Raw genomic sequence first — 24,986 nt, 5'->3', positions numbered from 1 at the left:
AGAGTGCACCACCTTTTAGGTGGCACACTGTCAGTGCGCCTTCTGACAGCTTCTGTGCCTCTGCGTCAGCATCTATAATACGTCACGGCGCAGAAGCAAAGGATTTCCTCACTTGCATGCAAATGAGGGTACGCTCTCTTGAGAAAGTGCTGACGCTGTATGTGCGCCAATGCTATCTGTATTACAGAAAGGGCTGCAAAAGCCTCTGCGGGCCCTTCTGTAATACCAAAGTGACCTGGGGTCGCGCAAAATGTGAACAAACGCCCTCTGCACCCCCGGGGCACTTTGTGTAATACAGACCCTGGTGGGCATGGGTAACTTATATAAAGAGCACACACTTAGTCCAATCCAAGTGCATTGGCAACCTCATCACTTCACAGCAGATATGGGAAATACTAGATGCCTTTATCCACACCGGGCAGAAAGCCGGTTGTCCCCTCAGGACAACGTTCTGACCCATACGACTCTAGTATAGTATCAAGGTCATTCTTAGATGGAATCGGTACGTCTTTTCTGTCTTCTTTCTCTTCTCTGTCCTCTTAGCTGTCCGCTCCATTTCCTTTATTGCCCCTCCCTCCTCTTCCAATGCCTCATTCCTCCTTATTCTCCCTTCATCTAGGATGTTTCCCATTTAGTTTAGTTACGCTGTTCACAGCCCGCTCAGTCCACTGTTAGTCTGGCACTGTAAAGAGCCATATTGGGTGGTACATTAGGATTTGTTAGTTTCTATATCTTTATGACCACTATCTTGGCTCCTGTCCCTATATCATAATGATATTTTAATTTTTGTACCTGGTGCGGATCTGTTGTCACACTAACAATTATCAAAACAAGCCTATTTTTATTGATATCATAAATCTGAACCACCCTATTCATTCACGCAATGTCAATCTGTTTTTGTGTATCCTTATGTTTTATTATAATCTGAAAAATCCAAAAATCTGCAGGACTAAAAATAAGAGCCAGAGAAGCAACTGTTCACTGTTTACTCACCTTGACAAAGGTGTAGGAGTGCCGAAATGCATTGGAATACGATTTCTGAATAAAAGTAGTTGACTCAATCTTTCACCCTGGAGTGCCAATGTGTGTGTATATATATTCTGTTAATCAAGGCGAGAGAGAGAGGAACTAGTTCGTTTCCCCTGGGATATAGTGGTTAATCAAAGAGAAGTAGCTATGTCTGTATGCTATGTGTCTGCATGGGAAACCATTTGGTTTAGTATGAAGGCCCTCACCCACCAACCTAGTTGGTGGCATGCTTCATCATCGGGCCCCACCTGAGGCACTGAGTGAGCCTCAGGTGTGCTGCGACGCCAGATTACTGCGGAGCTTGTTTTTTGGAAGGTGAGTGTCCTGTGCAGGTGTGTTGCGTGAGATTTAAAAATTCTGTCCTTGGGGTCCCTAACGGTTACTTTATTGGTGGGCCCCAGGCAGAGGTTAAAAACAAAGGCTTGGGACATTTAGGGGTTGACTTATGGTCTCCCACGTCCAGTGTGGTCGACTAGTTTCAGCCAGGCCTTTTTATTAAACTGGCTTTCTTCAGGAACTATGTGTGGGGGTGTTACAGGGATCTATGTGATTATCAGTGCCCTGTATGTGAAGCACGCGCTATGGTGCTGATATATGTAAGAGGTATTTCCTCTCCGTTTGTACTCCTGTCTACAGAGGACAAAATACCCTGGACCTCCGCCGGAGGGTCGGTACTTATTAGCACTTTGGCTGTGTCTCCAGGCCCAATGGAACACCTGTGATGCGGTCGTAACCAACAATGACTTTTTCTTTTCCAGTTGCACACTCAGATATTAGTGGCACATGCACAAATTGCTTTTAGAATGGATTATGACAATTTTTTGTTTCTGGATCTCCAAAATGTCTGAAAGTTGTACAGAATGCAGCTGTGTGTTCGATTCTTAAAATCCCCTGACACAAATCTTTCTCACAGCATCCGACTTGGCTGCCGGTCAAGAAGAGAGGGGCATATTATCAAGGGATTTATCTCAGCTTTTTTGGCTTTAAAAGCCAAGAAAGCGGAGATAAAAGTATCTCCCTATTACCTAGCTGTAGCTAACACCAGTTAGCGACAGCTAGTAGGAGATTGCAACCATCTTGGGCCCCGCTTTGCATGTCAGAGAAATGTATCACTAATGACATGCAAACTGGGCGTGCCAAGATGTTAGCGACTGGAAACAGTCGCTAACATCGCTATCTCCTATTACCAACTTTTGGAGATATTTGCGCTAAGCGCGAATATCTCTGAAAGCTAACACCTGCCCTGAGCAGTTCTTAGCCATGTTATCCAATGGGAGGTGGATAACATGGCTAAGAGCATTCACTCGGTAATGCATGAATATCGCTGACTTTACAGCGATATTCATGCATTTCGGCCGATTTTTATCGTTTCAGAGATAAACGTTGCTAATAGCAAGGTTTATCTGCGATAAAAATCGTCGAAGCTCGGCGATACATTTTTATCGCTAACCAGGCAATAGCGATAATTATCGCTATTGCTTGGTAATATGCCCCAGAATTCTTTACAAAGCTCTTTTACTGGCTCACAGGGCCTTCTGTGGTTCCTATTCTCAGTTTCTATCTGACAGGTTCACCCCTTATCTTCCTTTAAGAGTACTACACTCATCACATGCTGTTTTGTTTGTGGTCCTGAAGTTCCGGCCTGCTAGGAGGTTGATTCTTCTCCATGCTAGCCTAGAAAAAGCTGCCTGCAAATCTTCAAAGCACTAGCACTGACATGCAGTTTCCGAAGCTATCTAAAACCTGCTGGTTGTGTAATCTTAACTGGCTGTGGTCTGCAAACTCTTGCAGTGCTGGGATATTCCTTGGAGCAGCTGCTTGCTATACAAATCATCTTCATTAATTAATTAATTCGTTCATTCTTTCATACTGCCACACACCATCAGGGTCCCTTTTACGGTTCATTGTGGTCCATGACAGCTTTTCATCCTCAGATGGATTTGGAGACAGTGCAGTTTCCTTAGTGGTATCGTCAGCAAATGCCTTACCCTGGGCTACTTCATCTTGAGAGGAATAGTGTACAGTACACTTAACAATTGTAATTTTAAGAGACATAGGGGCATATTACCAACAACTAGCGAAAATTATCGCTATGTTGGTTTAGCGGCGATATTTTTATCGCCGAGCTAAGGCGATTGTTATCGCTTAGGAACCTTGCTATTATCAAGGTATATCTCCTAAGCGATAAAAATCGGCCGAAATGCATGAATATCGCTGAAAAGTCAGCAATATTCATGCATTACCGAGCTACTGCTCTTAGCCATGTTATCCACCTACCATTGGATAACATGGCTAAGAACTGGCAAGGGGCAGGTGTTAGCTTTTGGAGATATTCGCGCTTAGCGCGAATATCTCCAAAAGTTGGTAATAGGAGATAGCGATGTTAGCGACTGTTTCCAGTCGCTAACATCTTGGCACGCCCACTTTGCATGTCATTAGTGATAAATATCACTGACATGCAAAGCGGGCCCAAGATGGTCGCTATCTCCTACTAGCTGTCGCTAACTGGTTACTGGCTAATTGGTCGTTACCGACCGGTATTTGGATACTGAGATTTAGGGCATCTTAAAATCCAGATTCGGTAATTTTACTGAATCGTAATTTTACTGAATCTGTAAATTTACCGAATCGGTAAATTTACCGATTTGGTAAAATTACCGAATCTGTATTTTGAGATGTAGGTGGCACTGTAAACAGTGCTACAGGGCTATTAGTTGGTGGTAAATAACGATTACCTGTGTATATGCAAATCTGTGCATGCACACCTGTGCTATATGGCACACATACATGCCCTTAGGGCATGTATGTGTGCCACATGGCACACAAGCCCTAATCAGGGGTGCAACAGGGTGTCAAAGTGCCACCCTGCCACCCTTGAATTATTCGGTATTGACCGAATCGTTAATTACCAATTCGGTAATTGACATTCATTCCTATGGACCTCCAGGCCCATAGGAATGAATGGCAATTACCGAATTGGTTAATACTGATTCGGTAATTACTGAATCTTACCGATTCGGTAAAAAATACAGAATATTTACCTACATCAGATTTACCGATTCTAAAATACTGAATCAGTAAAATTCTGTATTTTAGAATCGGTAAAAATTATATACCTACATCTAGCCCTTAGTGAGCAGATAAATCAAGTCAACCTTGCTTTGTTCCTGAGTGGTCTTTCTTAAGGGTTTGGGAAAAGATGCCTCTGCCGAATCGGTATGCAAAAGAGTATTGACTCTCTTGGTGAATAGGAATGGAGAAGAAAAAGAAGTATAGATCTCGGACTGTAAACCAACTTGTAGAAGTAGAAATGCATGATAGTATGGCAGAGGGACTGGGAACTACAGGAAAGTTAGGTTTGACATCTTTGTTCACTGCTCTCAAGTCCTGCACAAAACAATAATATTTATTCTAAGCTGCTTTATCTGTAGAAGGCGGTATTGCATGTGCTCGCACTAAAAACTCCCGGTTTAATGAACACTCTAAGGAGCCAAAACACTGAGCATCTTTGGAAGAAAGGAGAAAGTTGAAATGATACGAGCGCCTTGCAGTAGCGCTCTACCATACACCACCTGAAATTTGGCCATGACGGCAGACTGCACTGGGTTTGGTAATGTTGTGGCCAGCATACCCCCCGGAACCAAAGGAGGTTGTTTGGAGGAAGGGACTAAACAGTGCAATCAAAATGGCGACCAATAGCAAGAAAGATTGTTAAAGGCAGTAAATGCAGAAAAGCGTCTCTTAGATTTGGCTTCAATAAAGTTGCAGTGTCCCCCTTTGTTGTTGTTGTTTATTTCATTGCAGGGTATCCACAACTCACGAAGGATAGAAATCTCTTTCCTGTTCTGCAATATCCTTTCTTTTTTGTATTTTAAGTGTACCATGCATGACTGACTGATGACTCTAGGCATTATTTTGTGGTGTTTGCTAAGAGTGGGGTGGTAGTTAATTTACATGGACACTTGGCCGGAAATGTTGGTGACTGTGAGAACAAGCAGTAAAGAGGTTCTAGTGCAGCTAAACACCGTAACACGATTTCACATTCAGGCTCCTAAACAATTGTAACATGGATTGCGATTTTATGTGAAACTGTTGATGTGTTATATCATTATATGTGTTATATCATTGATATCAATTTGAGAAACAATTTATAGTAGAAAGGCATGTCTAAATGTGCTTATGCCTGTTGACCTTGCACAAATCAATGAAATATCATTAATTGTGCTCATTTTTAACAATTGTTTATCCTGAGAAAAAACAGGTTGTGTAGTGAGTCTGTCTTCTATGCCAATCATGAGCAGGAAGTGTGTTGTCTGTCTTCCTTGACACTTAATGTCAATACGATAAAATTGTGTTTTTTTGTTTGTGCAAACTGGCTTTGAAAAAGACCTTGTAGTCAGAACGCGTTCCCATTGATACCAATACAATAATTGTGTGACCATGATCCTGGAGTGCGGTATTTCTTTGTAAAGGACAGAGTATACAAAGTATTCATCAATATATTCACAGAAGGCATTTAGGAGTCCTACAGTTAGGACTCCTAACTTCTGTGAATACCGAAATGAGTAAGTGTCTTCTGTGAATACCAAAATGAGTAAGTGCCTTCTGTGAATACGAAAATGGTAGTAAGTTTAGGACTTTGTCTTAAGTTAGTTCTGTGAATCGGGCCCAGTGTTTCACTCTAATTAGAGCTCTTCAGAGAGGTATAGCTTTGTCCAGAAACAAGGGAGCACCCAGTATAAGTCAAAACAAAACCATTTCAGATACAGAGTGATGCATAAATTATGCAAAAAAGAAGGAGAGAACTCTGGGTAGTTCTCAAGTTTAGGTGGAAAGCAGCTCCTGTTGGAGCACTCTCAACATCAGCGACACTCTAGATCTGCTCACCTCAAATGTCTGTTTTTCTATCAAAGTATTTAAGCATAGGATTTGCTCAGTGCCATCCACGCCGAGATAGAAAAGGACAAAGTCTTTTGCCATTTCTACAGCAAAGTCTTTAGGCATAGGACAAGCACAGCGCTGTCCTTGCCGAGCTGTAAAATGACAAAAGCCATTTATCACTCCAGGCACAGTATTACAGCTTTGAATTGGTAAAATACCAACTCAACCAACCTGAAATGAATAAAAGCAACCCCTGACACAGTGTTTTGCTCTAATTCGAGGTGAGCAGATCTAGAGTGTCCCTGGTGTTGAGAGTGCTCTAACGGGAGCTGCTTTCCACCTGAACTTGAGAACTACCCAGAGTTCTCTCCTTCTTTTTTGCACAATTTATGCATCACTCTATACCTGAAAGGGTTTTGTTTTGATATATATATATATCACAAGAAACTCCTCCGAAGAAAGAGAAGAGGCCACAGTAGCGGAGACCACAGCATCTTTATTCACAACTGTATAGCAACGACGTATATATATATATTCCACCAATCCCGCTTACTCGTAAATTGGGCTGACACATGCTCAGGTACAATTAAGAAAAGCTTTATTTTCACCATCTGGACATATCTTGCTTTGCTGAAAGTTCACCACTGCTGTAACACCTGGCAGACGTGTTTCAGCTTACTTCGCCTTCCTCAATGCCAGCTTTGTGTGACAGAGCAACACAAGCAGGGATTTTAAAAGTTCACACATCAACTCCCTTTGGAGGATACATGTGGTCATAAAGAGAGGACTGCGGGTTCTAGGTAGTACTCACTCTGCCTGTTTTACTTTGCCCCATTTGGCTCGCAATATATTAAAATCTCTGTGTGCAGAAGGATGTTAGCCAAATCATGCCGCTGGTGAGGCAAACACAGTCTGATTATGGGGACATAGTTCAGTGACTGCGTACCCTGCATATGATAATGCTCTGACTCCGAAAACTGTCAGGCTGCTATCTCTCCTCTGCTGAAAGAAGACTGTGATTTGGCTATATATATATATATATATATATATATATATATATATATATATAGTGTAAGTAGTGGTAAAGGCTGGTAAGGGTAAGTTTTGGGTTTACGGGTGGGTAGTAGTATTGGAAGGGGAGGTTAATTTTAGGGTTAAGAGGTGTGTAGTGATAAAGGGTTGTTAGGCAATTTTAGGTTTTTGGTGTGGGTAGTGGTAAAGGGTGATAACGGTCATTTGGGGTTTTAGGGGTGGGTAATGGCAAATTAAGGTAAATAATTAATTTAAGAGCGGGGGTCAAGGTTTTCTGCCCCATAAAAGTAAAAAAAAAGATATTGAGTTTAGGGTTTAGAGGTAGGGACTAGGGAGTGGTAAAGGGAGGCATGGGTAAGTTTAGGTGGTGGGGGACCTAGGAAAGAAAGAAAAGAAATCAGTGTTAAATTTAAAAAAATATATGTATATATATAATTGCAATTACGTCCCAGTTGACAATAGATGATTATTAAATTCATCAATAATCATCTATTGTCAACTAGGACGTAATTGCAATTATGTGTATTTTTCCAATGATTGACAGAGTTTTTAGATGCAACAGCATGACATTCGGCAACCCACTTATAATGTCCTTTTACAATGTTGATTTAACCGAATTTCATAGAATGTCTCAAAAACATTAAGGTTATTGTATGTTAAAGATACATATATAATCTGGGCTTTGCATCCACATTCTCACACACTATTAAGTGAAACAATATATTACACCAGTCAGTAATGGCCGCCACAAATCTGCACTGTTTGTTTTGTCACAATGGGATAGTCCTATTTCTCTGTTTAATAAACAAATTAAAAGGACACTGTTGGGTTTTCACGGCTGAAACGTGATCAAGCCGAGAGGTGAAACGCGTTGTTTTCTGCCATTAAATTTCTACGTGCACCAGCAATTTTGGAGTGTCGAGTACGTTCTTTTTGCAAGTATGGGAACTTGTTTTGAATATATAGGGTGACAGGGAGCCCTACCTCGACCCACCCGCGAGCGGAACTGGCAAGTTACCGGAACTGTTTGTATGCGCATATATATATATATCCACACACTCCTGGTAGTTCAAAGCTCATAAATCAGCAATACACCAGAGCCGGGGCCCAAACAGTCCATAGTTCATGCTTGTTGATATCTTGCCCCAACAAGCATGAACTATGGACTGTTTTTCTTTACAAAAGGAATTGGATAATTATGCCCACTGGGGCGAGACACCTTTAATTTTTTTAAATTCATGAACCTTGTCATCACTTTTTCATCCGGGAAACATTTCACGTTTGAATAGCGCGCATTGAAATAACAAAAATGTTCATGAAATATCATGCTCTGCAAATGTTACTTTATTGTTTATCGTGACAGGAGTTTATTTTTACGTTTGTTCCAATGAGGAAATGTGTGTATTATTATTTGCAACCTCTTGATACGATACGGAAAACCATGAATGCAACAAAGTAACTTTTCTATGTTTCATTGTGATCACGTGTACGAAAACCATGTCTGTATCACTTTAAATAAGGAATGGGCACCAAAACATTTTACCCGTGAGCAAGAGGCGCAAGCTTCGAAACGCGTAGGGTTTGTCCGTGTGCCAATAAATATATAGCACTTTGAACGAACATTTGGGCCCCGGCTCTGGTGTATTGCTGATTTATGAGCTTTGAACTACCAGGAGTGTGTGGATATTTGGGGAGTGGCGATCCCGCCGGGAAGCCCGCTGCTGAGGGTGGCTGGAGCAAACGCCAAACAAGTGTTTGAATATATATATATATATATATATATATATATATATATATATATATATATATATATATATATATATATATATATATATTCGGTAAGCACAGACGTCAGAAACAAGTTAGTACCTTGAATGACGAGGCAGGACCCATAGATAGTGCAGGTTTTCAGTTTATTGTGCGACCCAACACCAGTCCGACATGACGCGTTTCGGCTTTTACAAGCCTTGATCACATGACACAGACATGGGGCTGATGACCCTTATTTAAAGTGCACAGTGTTCATTTACATAATGAAAAGTGAAGACATACTTCAACATTTAATAACATAATGCTATTTTGAATGCGTTGTGCAACTCTCAATTTAAACAAACAAATGCTGTAAAAATTGTATGTGCAAACAGTAGCAAGGTATCACATACTTTAGATTAATTAAAATCTAAAATACAAATAACCAGGAATGGGGGTAATTATTGACAGAGATAAAAACAATTATTTTATATAATGTGCCTTTAAAACAATAAATAATCACTTTTACCACCCAATACTGTTGAATGTGCGTATTTTTACCGTGTGCAAAATTTAGCTGCAACAATTAAAATAGATCAGAATGCAATGCCATTTTTCGAAAGAAACCATAAAAGTAATTTCCAAAGTTGGCAACAATAGAGCCCAAGTGGGCATACAATACTGATTCAGAGTAGGGTCTGTTGTGCAAATCGGCTTTGTTGTAAAACAACAGATAATAGCGCCCAAGTGGGCAAGACCCCTTAGTGCAAAATACGCAATGATAAATACTAAAATAGCAAACCTTCATTATGTAAAACTATAAAGTGCTACCAGTGAATTTTAAAAACATGTAATCGATGTTAAAATTCATTTAATACCAGATGTGTGGAGGACTTATACAGAGGGGGAAAAAAAGCATAAAGTTCATTAACAAATTTATGTTCAGTATTTATACTAGGTTTATATCCATCTCATACAGTAACGATAATAATTATTGGAGAATGGAAGCCTATAAATACGTGTAACAATCATCGCTGGTATTGAGCCCATTTGGAATCTTAGTGTCAAGTAAAATTATATGTCTAATCTCCAGTTTTCTCAATAAAACCTCCCTATCACCACCTCTCCTTTGTGGAGGTACACAGTCTATAACAAAATAAGTTAAAAGAGAAGCATTTTTGCGTGTACCTTGTTAAAATGTCTGGCGACCGGGTATATATATATATATACACATGGTAAAGGCATATGTTGTGAGGTCATGCAACCACCATAATTGATTAGACTAATCCTTACCTCATATTTACTTTCAGCTACTGTTCAGAGAATTGTTGCTTGAGAAAGTCTGAAAAGACAAGTTAATCCCTGAGTGTCTGGCTATTCTTCCTCCAGGGCCAGCGTCTTTGAAAAGCTCTAGAGAAGAGGAGGCAAATGAGCCATCAGATATTCTTGCAGCTCATAGAGACTATAGTGACGTATTCAGTAAAAAAGGAACTAATACTTTGCTTCCTCATTAGCAGTACGATTGCGCCATAGAGCTCATTCCTGGTACCCCCATTTCATATGGTTGAATAGATCTCTTGGCCATACAGAAGATGAATTGCTCTGACAATACTTGTGAAAGAACCTGTAAAAAGTTTTCATAAGACAATCTATGTCACCTACACAAGCCCCAATCTTTTTTAGGTCTTACCTAGCGTTGCAGCGCATGCGCTGCACGCTTGGTGAGACCGAAAGTGAGAGAGGAGATTTTAGAAGAGGACTTGAAGCCTCGCCCATCATTTTTATTCAGTTGCGTCAGCGTTTATGCTAAACGCTGGCTTCCCATTGAAAAGGATGCTTTTGGGCCACTGCCCTTTCTCCCTTTTGGACGGCCCATCCGGACTGGCTCGTGTGCTTCACAGCTGTCGTGAAGCACTTTCTTATTTTTAGGAGGGCCATTCATTTCTAATTAGCAAGGCCTTAGCACGGCCATGCTAATTAGAAACAGATGCCCCCCCTAAAGATAAGAAAGTGCTTCATGACAGCTGTGAAGCAGACGACCCAGTGCGGATGGACCGTCCAAAAGGTCGCACAGCGCTTTGTGCAGCATGGTGGGGGGCGGAAGTGGACAAACATGAGTTGTTTAAGAAACGAGATGAAGGGCACCAACAGTGCACATCATCAAAAAGGGCGAACCGAGTCTTTGATTAGCGAAGGCGAATGAGGGGTGATAGAGCCCCGCTGGAAGCGACAGCCGGCATTATAGCGCTTCTGGCTTGATGACATTCTTCTAGACTGCTGATAATAAAGTGCACGACTGTGCACACCAGGACACTGGGTGGTTATTGCAGCTAATGTCCACTGCTGTGCACACCACAGGTTCTAGAGTGGGGGGCATGCAGGTTTGAGGGCAGGAGATGGGGATTCGGCGACCACAGCGTGAAACAAGGAGACCGGCAAACTCCTCACCTTCCTCAGGTAAGACCTGCAAGGCACTATGTATCACATCTGTTGGGGCATGGAGTATCAGCTCAGGTAGTCAGTCAATCCATGTGATCAAGGTCTGTGTGCGAGGGTGGAATGCACAGCTCGTTCAGTCCCCTTAAACCCTCTGCGTGATGCTTTTTCAAATAATTTTACACAAACATTTCGGAGGTCATGATCTCAGGTACTCTAAGCACCTCGTACACAAATCTTAATAACCTTAAGTCGCTAATCTTCAAATGTCGGAGCGTGATTAGCACCGAAAGCCGCGAGGCGCTATATAAAGCAGCTCCCAGAGTGAAATGCCTTTAGTGATCCACCCACCTGCTGCAGAAGTCGATGTGCGACCAATATGTCTCGAATCCAAGTCTCGGATGGGAGTAAGAAGCAGAAAGTGTATTGCCTCTAGGCACTACGCCTGCATGGAGCTGTAACAAGAAGCGTGATCACGTAACTGGTCATTTCTAAAGGTATAGGACTCTAGGAAATTGTAGTTCAGTCATTCAACATGTTTTTAGGATTGGTGCATTATATAACATTTTTGCAGGGCAGTCAGCATCTTTTAATATAACAATTTCTAAACGTAAACTTAGCTATACAGTCAAGGGCCCTGATAGGGTTGCCAGACTCAAAGCAAGAGGTTTTTTTACTTGCACAATAATAGAATTAGCGATTTTCCTCTCTTGGAGACTATGCATTTTTATGGCACACGCAGAATCTTCTAAATGCTCCCAAAATTGCCTAATAAAACAGACTGCTAGGTGAGATGAAGTGGTTGACCAGGATCACACTATTGGTTTCAATATGCGAGCTGGGATTCGAGTCCGGGTTTCCCAGACACGCCGCTTGCAATGCACCCATATTTCTCCCTGTAATTTTGTTTTACTTCACAGGACTTTGGTCATCGCTTCATGGTCCTCCAGTAGACAAATTAATAAACAGTGTGTTTCTGGAGTGGGACACCCCCGTTTGTACACGTCACTAGCGTGGTCTTGACAGAGCTAACAGTCTCCACTTCCTAATCGGTGAAACTTTTTGGCATTCAGCTAGTGATGCCTTAGTTTTGGTCCTCAGACTCCCTTTTCTTAAAGTGCAGAGGTCGTTGGGGTCATTGACCCTTCACCCAGGCGAGCAGGGTATTCATCGTCCAACCCAATCTTCACAGCAATACTTTAACCTACCTGGGTGAATATTATCTAAAAGGATATCACTTTACCAAATAAATATGTGGGCATGTTGGAGGAGGCTTTAATGAGGGCCTATTGGGGTTACCGTATAACCGAGGCCAATGGCATGAATGAACAGTACAGTCCCAAATTATGCGGCAGGGACTACATAACGTGCCAAAATAGTGCACATAATGTAGCATATTGCAGCACTTAATTTGACAACGTGGTTGTGTCCGTGTGTTGTCCTTTATTACACACAATAATTGTGCCCTGTCCGAGATTTACCCCTATCGAGCCAGTGTAATCCGGAGTACACAGTACAGCCATCGCCCACTGAAAGCTGTCCTTGTCGACTCTGCAGACAGTTGCCCCTGCAGAGCACCACGAGTAGGGCTGTCTTTAGGTCTCGCCTAGCGTTATCACCGTGTGTTTGTGTGTGTGTGTGTGTGTGTGGGTGTGTGTGTGTGTGTGTGTGTGTGTGTGTGCGCACACGCGAGTACTGTTTAGGGAGGGGTTGTACACTGTGTGCATTTGTGTATGTACAATGTTCAGTGTGTAGGTACACAGTTGAGAGTGTGTTTGCACACCGTGTAGAGTATGTGTGTCTGGGGTTGTACACTTTTCGCACTGTATACAACATATTTAGAACTGGTACAAGGTTTAAAGAATGTGAACACCGTTGTGAAAGTGTGCTTGTGTGTGCGCACTTTTCGGAGCCCGGGTAAGCTGTTTAGAGTATGGTTGGACACTGGTGCGTGCGTGTACATTGTTCAGTAAGGGTATGCAGAGCGTTTATATTGTGTGTGCACAATGGTTAGTTGTGCATGTGCTTGCGTGTGTGCTGGTTAGGGTTTGTAAACAATGTTTACAATGGCGACAGTACTTAAAGCGGGTGTATACCTTTTAGAAAGATACGGTCAGTAATGGACACGCGCTATGCAATGCAATGGGTGTTGCTTTTGGTATTGTAAATAACAATGGCTTTTAATTTTTTTTAAGACATTGCCATTTACAATTGCAAGACCTATTGTATTGTAAAGGCTTGTTATCTTAAAAATATTGGGTGAATAGCATCTCTATTTTGACTACAGAGAACAGAGACAGATCATAATCAGGAATCATTCTCCTTTCCCTCTCATTTCAGTCTTGTTGGGCCATATTAAGACAACTATGATATTCTCCAAACTTGATTTATGTGGAGTTTCTAATCTGGTCATATATCTTAGGAGGTTGATTGGAAGACACCATTTAATATAGCATGCTGCCGAGGACTATACTGGTTGTTAAAGGCCCTGTACCCGAGTTATAGGCTCGAGCCGCAGATGAGGGCCTTTAACAACCGCTAAAGCCCTTGGCAGAAGGGCTATAAGGCTATTAGAACATTCCACCTAGTAAGGGTAGAATGTTGTAAAATAAAAAAGGGACAAACATGAAGACAAACATGGTAATGTTGGAACTCCGGGCTTATACCAGCCATTATAAGCCGAGAGCTTCGACCATTGTATTCAATAGAGCTCTCAACATTCCAATGTTCTAAAACAAGATACGTTCATTACGGAAATCTGGTTAATCCGTTTGGTCGACATATTGCTTCTGGAGCATTTCACCATTCTGTTAACGACTTTTGAGATGATTTAAACACTTTTGTCATTGTTTAGCTGGATGATAACTTGATGTTCTCAGAAACCTTAAAACAACATGGAAAACATATATAATAGGATTTAGGAAAATGAACAAAATAATCTGTATCTGTGAAGAAAGAATAGTGTGTGTTCGAAGTAGCACCAATTTCCTCGTTAGAATTTCAGCTCCCCAGAGCTTTTATGGACACCAGGAAAGTCAATGCAGTGTTGGAATGGCCCAGACATTCCAAAATAAGACATTCAGAGATTTCTTGGTTTTTATCAGCACTTCATACAATATTGTTCTTCTCTAGTTGCTCCAATCGTTCATTCTGACAGAACAGGGACACCTGTCATGGTGGAAGTTTGTAGTGTGGACTTGCTGTGATAACCAGCCTTCCCCAAATCTCTCTGAAGGTCCTGGCAAATCGCACACCTAAACAGAAAAAGCTGGAGAAAATAGGGAAGGGGAAAGTACCACAGGCACTCTTACAGTTAGAGAAAGGTGATTGTAAACTCCGGACCAGTTGTCTGTCGACTTCCAAAGGGCAAGCTTGTGGGTTTAGGAGATGATGCAGAATGTGTGCCCTGTAAGTAGCCAAAAACGAATATCAAACTAAGTGGGTATACTAAAGTATAATAAACAGAAGAGTATTCTGCTTTCCAGTGCTTAATTTGCGCCAGTGGTTTCCGTGCTCGGCACTGGCACTTAATTGTCAGAACATGTACTTATAACAGCTGCCACATGGTGGTGCTGTTTGTTTAATGTAAAGATGAGCAGAAAAACGGTTGTTTGTTAATTCAATATACATTCAAAACAATTAATGCCTGCCACCCAAGCCATTCTTAAAGCATTGGCGCCCTTGAACAGTCTGAATTGTCATACTTGTAGAAGTGTGATGGTTACTCGTTGTGTAAGTACAGTGGCCATGTGTGGTGCAAATTGCGGTGGCCTCCTGATGAGGCACATATTTTATTTTTTACAAATTAAGCACTCTTTTGCAATCTACGTTGCTATGATGAGACCAAGTGTTGGCCAAGCGCAATGATCACAAAAGAGTCAGACCAACACAAGAGACAAACAGAAGATAATAGCCAAATCACAAAAGCATAGGCGAACTGAAAAAGGAGAACAAAACATGTGTCAACACTAATTGGAGTGTATGAACTTTAGCCAAATCAAAAATTAGATTTTGCTAGGCACAGAGCTGATTCTCTAATGGTGCTATATATGCATTGCCGCCATTGCTCCGGAAGCGACCATCAATCTAGGAAATCTGCCCTCCCCCCTCGGTGGTTACCGGTCTAGTTGTTCTAATTCACTTGCCCGGTCTTCAGTAGTTGTCAATCCTGACACTGTCTAAAATGAGTGACTTGGCAACTAATTTGAAGGCGCTTTGCCATCATGTTTATTCTTGCCACTGAGTTTTGCTGACAAAATCCAGCCACAACTCTGTCTTTAGGGTGAGGAACAGGAACAGGCTTTCAACACTCTTAAGGCCACCTTTACTTTAGCTTCTATGTTACGGCATTGTGTTGTACAATGATCATTAATTGTAGAGAAAGATGATTCCTCTTATGCAGTCAGAGCAGTACGTTCACAACAGCACTCAGGAACGGAAGCTCTGCATCCTGTAGTGTTCTGCTTGAGAACTCCGACAAGTACTGAGAAAAACGACATGATGTAGGATCCAGTGATCTTGGCCATTATGAAATCATTCTCGCATTCGCATTGGTGGCATTATTTGGAAGGAGTGGTCAATGAGATAACAGTCTGGAATTATCACAAACGTCTGATATATTTCAAATCAATGATGTGCGCTAACACGAGACATGTGAGGTGGTCACTGACTGTTCATTTCTGATATCAAATCACATATATCTATTAGGAAACTGACATGGCAAGGCAGATGCCTTATTCCGGCCAGTAGATGATCACGTATAAACGTACGCATTCTGGCTATTTACAGTACTCCAGAGAAACCTTTTTGAACTCACCCACTTCACTTTTTTCTACACTTACACGGGCCACACACCCCCACTTCATCAAACGGCAAAGGTAAACAAGATCTACAACAAAGAGCCCCTTCGCGGGTGCCCATTAGGTATTGCAGCACCGACCCAACGAGGAGCAGATCCAGATGATAAAGCTTGACACCTAGCTTGCTGGGTGTGTGAGGACCCTAGTTCCGAAATAGCGGGATCCCCTCCAAATCCCTCTCCTTTATCAGGTTCCACTCCCACTGTCATTTTCAATGATGGCGGCTGGTTCTCTGACTTTTAATCGACTAGGCACCACTGCACGAGGAACAGCATTCCACTAGCTTTTAGGACCTGTCAATGTAGGCCATGGCATAATTTTCTCTTCTGGGTCATTCTAGGTAGAAACACTAAAAAAAAGACAGCAATAAAGATAGACTGTCAAACTTGCATCTTGTTGGGTTCTCCGCATAAGTTGTCATCAGGCCTTGCCTCTCACTGCACCTTTATTGTTTTCTCTGGTCCACTGCTGGTCTCCCTACGCTATACATAGCATGTTACAATGGTACACTTGGATTAAGTCCCTCTACAGGTTTTTGGGGACTCACTGAACCAATCTTCATGCCCCCTCTATGACCAGCAATCTCTAGGTTCTCATGGAGGTAAGTGTGTTATCAATGTTTGTGAAATGCAATAGCTATATTGCATATGCATTGATTATATCCACTTCAGTAATTATATAGGATTGGTGAGTTCTGCTGTAGCTAAACCTCAATTTTTTCTGCTATCCTTGTTTTGTTCCCTTGCGTTCCCGGGACCATTCAGCTAGAGAGCTGTATTCTTGCTAGCGCTTCTAAGGTTTTGGGTTCAATTAAGCTGGGGCTTGCGTCTGGAGGGCCTTATAAATATTGGTGGTCATGACAAGCAGTCAGAATGTCTTACTTAGAAAAACAATAAAGTGATCTTTGGAAATGCTTGAATTAACCTGAGCCACTGAAAATTGTTTATACCACATTTCAGCCCATCGTTTTCTTGCCCACCGCTCCACTCCAGACAAGGACCAGCCTGGTAGAAACATGATGTAGTTGTGCTCCAATACAGTCCAGCCTGAACCACCAGGCCAGGTCGAAATGGAAGCACAAACAAATCCAGACTAGTTTTAGCCTTGTTAGACCTTACATATGAACCAATGTCAATTTTGCATCCGTAGCAGGCTCTGGCGCCCTATTTGCACACTTTAATAATGTTAGTTATGAAAAAATAATCATGTGCCTGGCTGGTTCGGCATTATTAAACTTGATTATACACTGAATGCCCGCACTGTCACAGATCCGGAAGAAAAAAATCAGAACCTAAATCATTTCGCCATGGTTAGTGAAAGAGGAAGAGCTGGAAAATGCAGACAAAAATCACAACTCAAGAAAGCTTCGCTCACTAGCCACTAACTGTTCCACTAAGACGAATGCGCAGCCCTGGGGAAAAGGTGGGCAACATATGTCAAAGCATACTCTTATGCACCAATGTGCCTACCTGGAAAAGGTCTGCAGAGGAACCTCAGGTGTCCGATACATAGCTGTATAGCATATAATCACAGATGGCAGGTCAAAGAATTTTGAAGAGTAGGAAATTCAAATCTTGCTGACTGTGAAAGAAAAAGAAGTAGTAAAGAGATTACCCAAAGTGCTGCATCTAATTTAATTACCACGACTTCATGGCTATGACAGACAACTGAGAAACTATTAATGTAAGGGCATACAGAGAGTACAGACAACTGAGGTTAGAGCCTCACTTGCATATGTGCCTACAAAGACCCGATTCCTCTGATGGTGGTCTGTTTTTAAATGCACCATTGGGCATGGTCATCACACCAGCTCAGGCCACAATATGGATCACAGTACTGGAAAAAGGCCCACTACTAAAATGCCCAGTCAAGCAAGAACTAAAGGTGACGCATATTACCATTAGCCAGCGTAAGATGAACTGTTTGTAGGACGAATTTGCACTATCATTCACTGGCATGTTATTCATGGGCATGGTATGCTTCAGAGGAATTGACCCAAGCGTGAACCACCTGTGGTACTGCAACACCATCAAATCATATTCCCTGTGCGCAGAGAGGTGGATATCAAGCTGAAGAAGCTGAAATCATTAAGAAGATGCAGGGTCCCAGCACAATGGTCTCACCCATAATAGCAACCTGCTACATCTAGGACCCCTGGAAGTTACAGGTATAGCACCATTTGGTCGTGGGAGATCCACAAGTGTGTCCCCAAAATATTGAGGTATGCAACATAACTCTGCTAAGAATCTCCCCCACCTATCATGTGCCACCAAGTCATCATACAGACTCCCTCAGAGTTTTAATACAACTAAAACATCAACTCTAAACATGAAAGCACTGGATGCCGTGCTCCTGACAAAACAGCCATAAAACCGCTAATTTTCCTGTGCAGCGATCAGCTTTCAGGCAGGTAATGGAGCTCATAAACTGCACTAACAGCTGCACGAGTTCCAGTTATCCTGGAGTATTTGTTTATACATTCATAGGTTAGTCCAACATTTACATTGGTTGAAGCCTGCAGCAAATATTATACAGTTGTTTCCATTAGCATTTTCATTGCCTTTCAAAATAACTTCCATGTTGCTGTTCATGCCTGCAGTGACATTTTTATTTATTTATTTATTTATTTAGTCCTCATATTTGACAAAGGCAGGGAGCGAGATCTAACCGAAGGTCTGAAGAATCTGAGCGTCACGCACCTTCAAGATCTGGGCAACTTGGAGCCAGCCTTTTCCCACTCGCAGTTGATGAGAGGTCTAATGGCAGCCACCACTAATATCGCCAACTTGTTGAGCTTGTCTTAATCCTTGGACGAGGCAGAAATTAACAACCCAGGGAAAACATAATTTCACAACCCCCTAAATAAAAAGAATTAATGTGCTGGAAGTGGTGATATCAGTGATCAAGTGAAATAAAGGGGGCCCACATTCTTTCTTTCTTGTACGAGCCCATCTGGCAGTCTAATCTAGCTATATGTCTTGAAAAGGTTAGCCAGCCCGCCCAGGTAGGGGGTAGTTCAGAGACCCACTTTAGACAAATGTCCCTGCGTATGGTGTTTATTAAAGTAAAAAGGCAGTGACATAGTGTTTTTCCCAAAGACTGTCTTGTCTGCCTCCAGTACTCCAAATATCACCAAAGGAAGGCTTACCTCAATGTCACAACCCAAGATTTTTTTAAATACTTTACCCACATCTCGCCAGAAGGGTTGGATAGCTGGACACTGCCAAAACAGATGCACATCATCCGCGTTTTCCAGTTGACATTTCGGGCAGCATCTTCTTTTACTTCCTCCCATCTTAGCGAGTTTCTTGGGAGACCAGTAGGCCCAGTATATGGTAAACAAATGATTCCTCCTGAGTGATGTTGAGGTCACTGGAGCCCATAGTGTAGCAGCAGATACTTGCCATAAGTTTTGGATGACGCAGCCTGGCATGTTGCTTCCAGATTTCTTCGGCCAGGTCCTCCCGTTATCATCTCCTTGTACCAGTGCCCAGTACCACTTTGAGACTTCCTTCCTGTAGGTTTTATCTTCACTAAATCCTTCTCAACTTCCGACTCCGCCCGAGGTTTATTTGGGATCACGGCCAGCTGAACAACTGGTAGTATTTGAATCTGGATATGTTGAAGTCTGTGCTCAGGCTAAGAGCAGCCCATGTTAATAGCTGGTCTTCCTCCGCGAGTTGAGCCCTTCTTAGTATACCAGCATTTACCAGTGGAGAGGCTAGGTTGTCCTGCAAGGATAGAGGGGTCCTTGGGGAGTTTCAGATTGGTGCTATGCAGCAATAGTATGGAATCTCAAGACTTTTTTTGACCTGAATCCAAATTCTGGATGTTGCATTTATTATGGTCTTAAATTTAATTTTTGGAGAAAAAAAATTTTGTGGCCACATTTAAATAAAAACCTTTGCCTTCTTTTTCCAAGGTGCTATTTAGAGCCCTATATCTCATCAGAATGTCCTGGGGGGCCATCAGAAATCGCCTAGAATTTTTCCAAAAAAAGGCCCAGTAATATATTTGTTAATCAGGCAGTGATATTCCCCCCTCCAGCTTTTTCTTCCTGAGTTTTTACCAGGAGATTCTCACACTCTTGTTCCTCCATATAAAACTACTGAGTTGCCCATGAAGTTTTTTAAAGCAGGCAGGCTTAAAAAACAAAGGGAGACTGTTGGAAATAAAAGTAAACTTAGGTAGAACTGTAATTTTAACTAAGTTGGCCCTTCCTAGAATGGAGAGCGGAACGGAGGTCCAGCTTTGCAAATGTTTTTAGTCTCCTGCATAAGTCGAGCGAAGTTGATATCTGCCATTTTGTCCAAGTCTTTTGTCACTCGTACTCCCAGGTACCTAAACTCTGTCTTATCCAAGTGTTTAAGGTGGGTGGGGACAGGGTTGTTCCATGACGTAGTCTCAGTCTTATCTTCATTGACTAGATAGGCAGCATATATACCTTGGATAGCATGGAGGAAATTACCACCAAGACCATTTTGTTCTATCCCTTCGTACAGATAAGGACAACTAACTCTGTTAAAAGCCTTGGCGGCCTCAACCATAATAACAGATAAGGGGCATCCCATCACAGAGGATACATCTATCGCACAACCCAGGTCCTGTGTCAGATCAGAGAGCTGCCTCCCCTTCATGAAACCCTTCTGGTTTGTACCTATTACATCTCCAAGGACCTTATCCAATTGTTTAGCCAGGACTTGTGAGTAAATTTTGTAGTCTGCATTTAGGATAAGATTCACATCAGTATCTTTAGGTTCTTGATGATACTATCTATTTCTGCTATGGAAATCTCTTGGTTGAGAGCTGTCTCCTGAGGGATATTTAGGCAGGGGAGTTTGTCCTGTTTTAGCCAATCTCTTATCTCCAGTTGCATCCCTTCCACATTGTCAGTATATAACTCCAGTAAGAAGATCACAAAAGCTTCCCCGATAGACCTCTCTTCTGTACACTTACTTCCTGTTTTATTATTTATTACTTCCTTTATGTCATTTCTAATCAGGTCTTGTCTCGCTTTCCATGCTAGCATCTTCCCGCATCTTCCCCATATTCGTGATTCGCCAGCCTACTAGCTTCCCATTTCTGTTTCACTAGCCCCTTCAGATAATATCCTCTTAGCTTCTGTCAATTTGCTTTGTAACTCCTCTTTTGTCGAGGTTTGGCGAGACCCACTCTTTGCTAATGTTCCCGGGATTTCTTCAATGGCCTGGTCATCCCAGATAATGTGTGATGGAGCAGGAAGAGTGTTTTGTTTAAAAAAGACAACAGTTTCCTCTTTCAGAGATGGTACTACTTCTGCATCCCCTAATAGGGTTCTATCTAAAGTCCACCTTCTCTGTACTAGCGGGGCCTTAACCAGTATCTCTAATTTAAATTAGAGATTCTGGTTAAGGCCCTGTGATATGGTTTTGTTGCAACGGATAAGAGGAGAAAGTGGTTGAGATTTAAAGAAATAGTTCATTTTTCATCTGTACTCGTCTGAATGTTGACCAAATTGGATTGTGGAAGTAAGTGAACTGTAAACTTGAATACAGCATTATAGGTGTGCTTGCATTGTTTTCGACACAGAAAAGTTTCTCGCTTTTAACAGCAATAGAAAACACCTACCGGATAATTAATTTCTTTAAAGTTTATAGCTCTACTTATCTCCGCACTCTTTAGCAAAGAATAAAACAATGCCCCTTCCTGTGGTAAGTCACAATTTAGTGTTGTAAGCAAACTGCAATTCATTAGGGTTATGGTATTCCAGTAATAAGACGTGAAACAATTGTGGCTCCATACTTGTAATACCTACACTGTGCCCCTGCTTTCTTTCACACAAGTAGGCTTAGCAGCCTGTGAGTGCAAGTCCTTCTTTTAAATTCTCAGAACTTGGATATGCACTTATACAAGGGTTTACTTTCGCAGATCTTCGTGGATTTACTGACATGGCCCGGGAGTGGGTGTTTTAAGAGCAGAATGTCTTGTGAATTTATGCACAGCCACAAATGTACACATTTGTGGATATTCTAAAGCTCTGCTCAAATTTCTTCCCTGGAAAAGGTTGAAAATTACTCTAAACGAGGACTGGGGCAAATCCCTGTGGAGGGTGGGTGGGAGGGGGACCTCAACACTCTTAAATTTGGTGAGCGTTAACAGGAAGGAATTTCGCCATCAGGAAACATATTTTCCCCACGGAGAATAAAAAAGTTAGCAAGTGCGCATGCACGTCCGCTTGAGCGAAAATAAAATCACAATATTTTTTACGGGCGTCTGCTTGAAATCTGCAAATTATGCTGGTAGTCAAGCATAATACCTGAAAGCTTTCATGGATTTCTAAACAGGGTAAAGCTGAACGCATGCAAGATATGAAGATGTATGACTTTCTTTAAGAATCTGGCATGGTCTGTTTTATTTCTGACCAAAAATTGAGTACTTTATTTATTGTCCTGTTGGATATGGACAGCAAGACCTACCAAAACTAGCACTGGCAAAGGCAATAGTTATGGCATTTGCTGTCATCTTTTTAGTTTTGACAATGTCTGTTTTATGTTGGCATTGTTTTCGTAAAACTTAATTTGGGAATGGGGGGGGGGGGGTAACTGTCAGGACCTCACCAACATCAACAAACACTGTCTGGAAGCAAACATATTTTGGGGGTTCAAAAAAGATACACTGCCACGGTAACCCCTGGTACTTAAGGGAACTCCTTATGGTGTGGAGGTGCTCTAACCAAAGAGCAGAATGTTGTCACGCACAGTGAAGTTTGCTAAAGGTTGAAGTGGGCTGACTCAGAGCCCCATACTGTGTTGTAATCTTCTTACACTTTTAGGTAATTATAGTGGTACATTCCTGTGTTGTAATCTACTTACACTGTATGTAATTATAGTGGTACATTCCGCCCACCCCACCTGTACCCTTACCTGTTGGTGTGTTCCTCTGGAGTCTGCTTTGGAATGTTGAGTTCCCCCAGGCAGTCTGGAGAGTGGGTGACAGAATAAAGACTACTACTACTTACTTCCGCCTCAAGAGTCTTCTTTACGGTAGTAGATTCAATTTTAACACACTCGCGACGACGAAAACGGTGTAGGGGGCCCTCCTGTCACCCCCCCCTTTGTGTCCTCTCTCCATCTGCTGCAAGTAACAGTGTGTACTTCGCAAGATAAATATTCCCTGTGGAAGAGGGGTGTTCGTTGAGGAATCTTTGGTGCCTGGTGCCTTGTAACGTTTGTGCTGAGAACTGCGGAGGTGAAGAAACTGGGAAGCGCAGGTGATCCTCGCTGGTTTCTGCGAGGTCCTTGTAGTGCCCCTGGTGAGCCACCTCATACCCGTCAGCGCTCCTTGCCCCTCAAGATTGGTGAGAGCCCGGGAGTGCTTAAATGCTGTTCCTCGGGGCCAACAGATACTTCGCTCCTCAGCATGTGTCCCGGCGGACACCTTGTGCTGTGCCTCAAATGTACATTGCCTCCAAATGCTTCTGCGTGTGTTAAGTGCTGTTTCTCAGTGGGCCCACAGATCGTGCTGTACCTCGGACGCCCATTGCCTTTTGTTCCTAACTGGGTTCCATGTAGGGCGCAGCGTGTCAGTTCCTGGAATCCTATCACGCTGAGCGCCGCTCGTCAGTTCCTTCAGAACGCCGCTCGTCAATTTCCCCTCAGAGCGCTCCTCGTCAGTCCCGGCGCCCCAGCCGCAGTAGGACCGGCCCTGCTCTTCGGTCTTCCTCAGCGTACCAGCTCGGGTATTTGGACATTTGGAGGACATGGTTCATCTTCCGCAGGGCCCTTCAAGTGAGTTTCATGTGCCTCATATGCTTTGGTCCTCCCTTCGGCTCCAGACTCCCTGCCCTCATCTCGGCCGTTCCAACTCTGTTCTTCAGGCAAGCAGCTTTCGTCAACTGGTGTCCAGATAAGTGAAAGAGAACGCGTGTGTGCATCAACACGGTGACATGAACACCTTCTTCACAGTATTGTGCTGGCAAATAGTTAATGCAGGAACTAAGTTGGTACTTTTCCTCCCATCCTTTATGTACAAGTGGAATTCCGACTTTTAGCTTGATAGAATCAGAGTTACCAGTGTTTACATGTTCTAATATGTGCTCAGTTTCTTAACTTTGGTGAAAGTATATGCAATGTTGAGTACTGAGATTCAGAGTTACCAGTGATCACAGGTTCAACTAGATGTACAGTTTCATATATTGGGTGGAAGCTTTGTAATGTTGTGCGTTTTATGGGATCTGCTATGGCAAGGGGTTACTTTTAGATATGTGTATGCACCAGGTCGTAGGTGGTTGTTATGCACAAAATTAAACTCAGACGCAATCCTTTGCTCGTAGACTCAACCGGCACTCCAGCTCCTCAAGGCAGTCTCTTCAGGGATTAACAGCTCACCTGGGCCGTTTTTAGGGATCGTCAGAGAAGTTGTCTTTATATTATCGTGTCATTCTCACTCTAAGGGCCCAAGTAAGAGTTTTTGGTTTTATTCCTGGCGTCCTGAAGCAACATATACTTTTCATGGTGGTATTAATTATGGGCCACGGAGAAGGAAGCTGCAAAGATACTCTTTGAACCTTTAATTTGGGTGTGTATATCAACGGTGTACACACACCTTGCTAACATTCTATGGGCGTTATTATTAATTCTAGCATCTCTGTCCACGTGTGAGCAACGATTCTGGCCAGTGAGTCACTACATTTTCACGGTGATTCACACACCATTCATTTCTTCATTATATTGCCTGAGTTGAAACCCAAATTTTATTTAGGACATGTAAACATTCTACTGTGGTCAATCTACTGGTAGTACCTTTACAGAGACCCCTTCATCCCTGGGGTAATTGCCTACGGTTAATCTCCTGTGTTTCTTCTCAAATCTTTCAGGATCTATCCTCTGACTGTATTTTGTTATAATTAGAAGTGTTTAGACTTTGTGGTACATCATTGTTCATAACTTTAGTGATACCGTACAACCTGGAAAATCTAATCAGATAGTATTTACATGTACTTTGTGTACTCCTCTATTATCC

General features: G+C 42.3%; 1 long non-coding RNA gene across 1 annotated transcript in view; it reads right to left on the bottom strand.

Annotated features, from left to right (window-relative positions):
• The window catches only part of LOC147728133 (uncharacterized), a 91,535-nt gene that overhangs the window by 50,149 nt on the left and 16,400 nt on the right, over positions 1-24,986 (bottom strand). Inside the window, exons 2-3 of the long non-coding RNA XR_015309363.1 lie at positions 17,456-17,567; positions 9,985-10,101 (exon numbers count right to left, since the gene is read on the bottom strand). This is a non-coding gene — a long non-coding RNA (uncharacterized LOC147728133). The remainder of the gene's footprint in view (positions 1-9,984; positions 10,102-17,455; positions 17,568-24,986) is intronic.

This window comes from Lissotriton vulgaris, chromosome 3_1 (genome assembly GCF_964263255.1).
Source record: "Lissotriton vulgaris chromosome 3_1, aLisVul1.2, whole genome shotgun sequence".
Classification (NCBI taxonomy): Eukaryota; Metazoa; Chordata; class Amphibia; order Caudata; family Salamandridae; genus Lissotriton; species Lissotriton vulgaris.
Note: the sequence above shows the minus strand (reverse complement) of the source record. Positions and strands in the feature narration are given on the sequence as shown.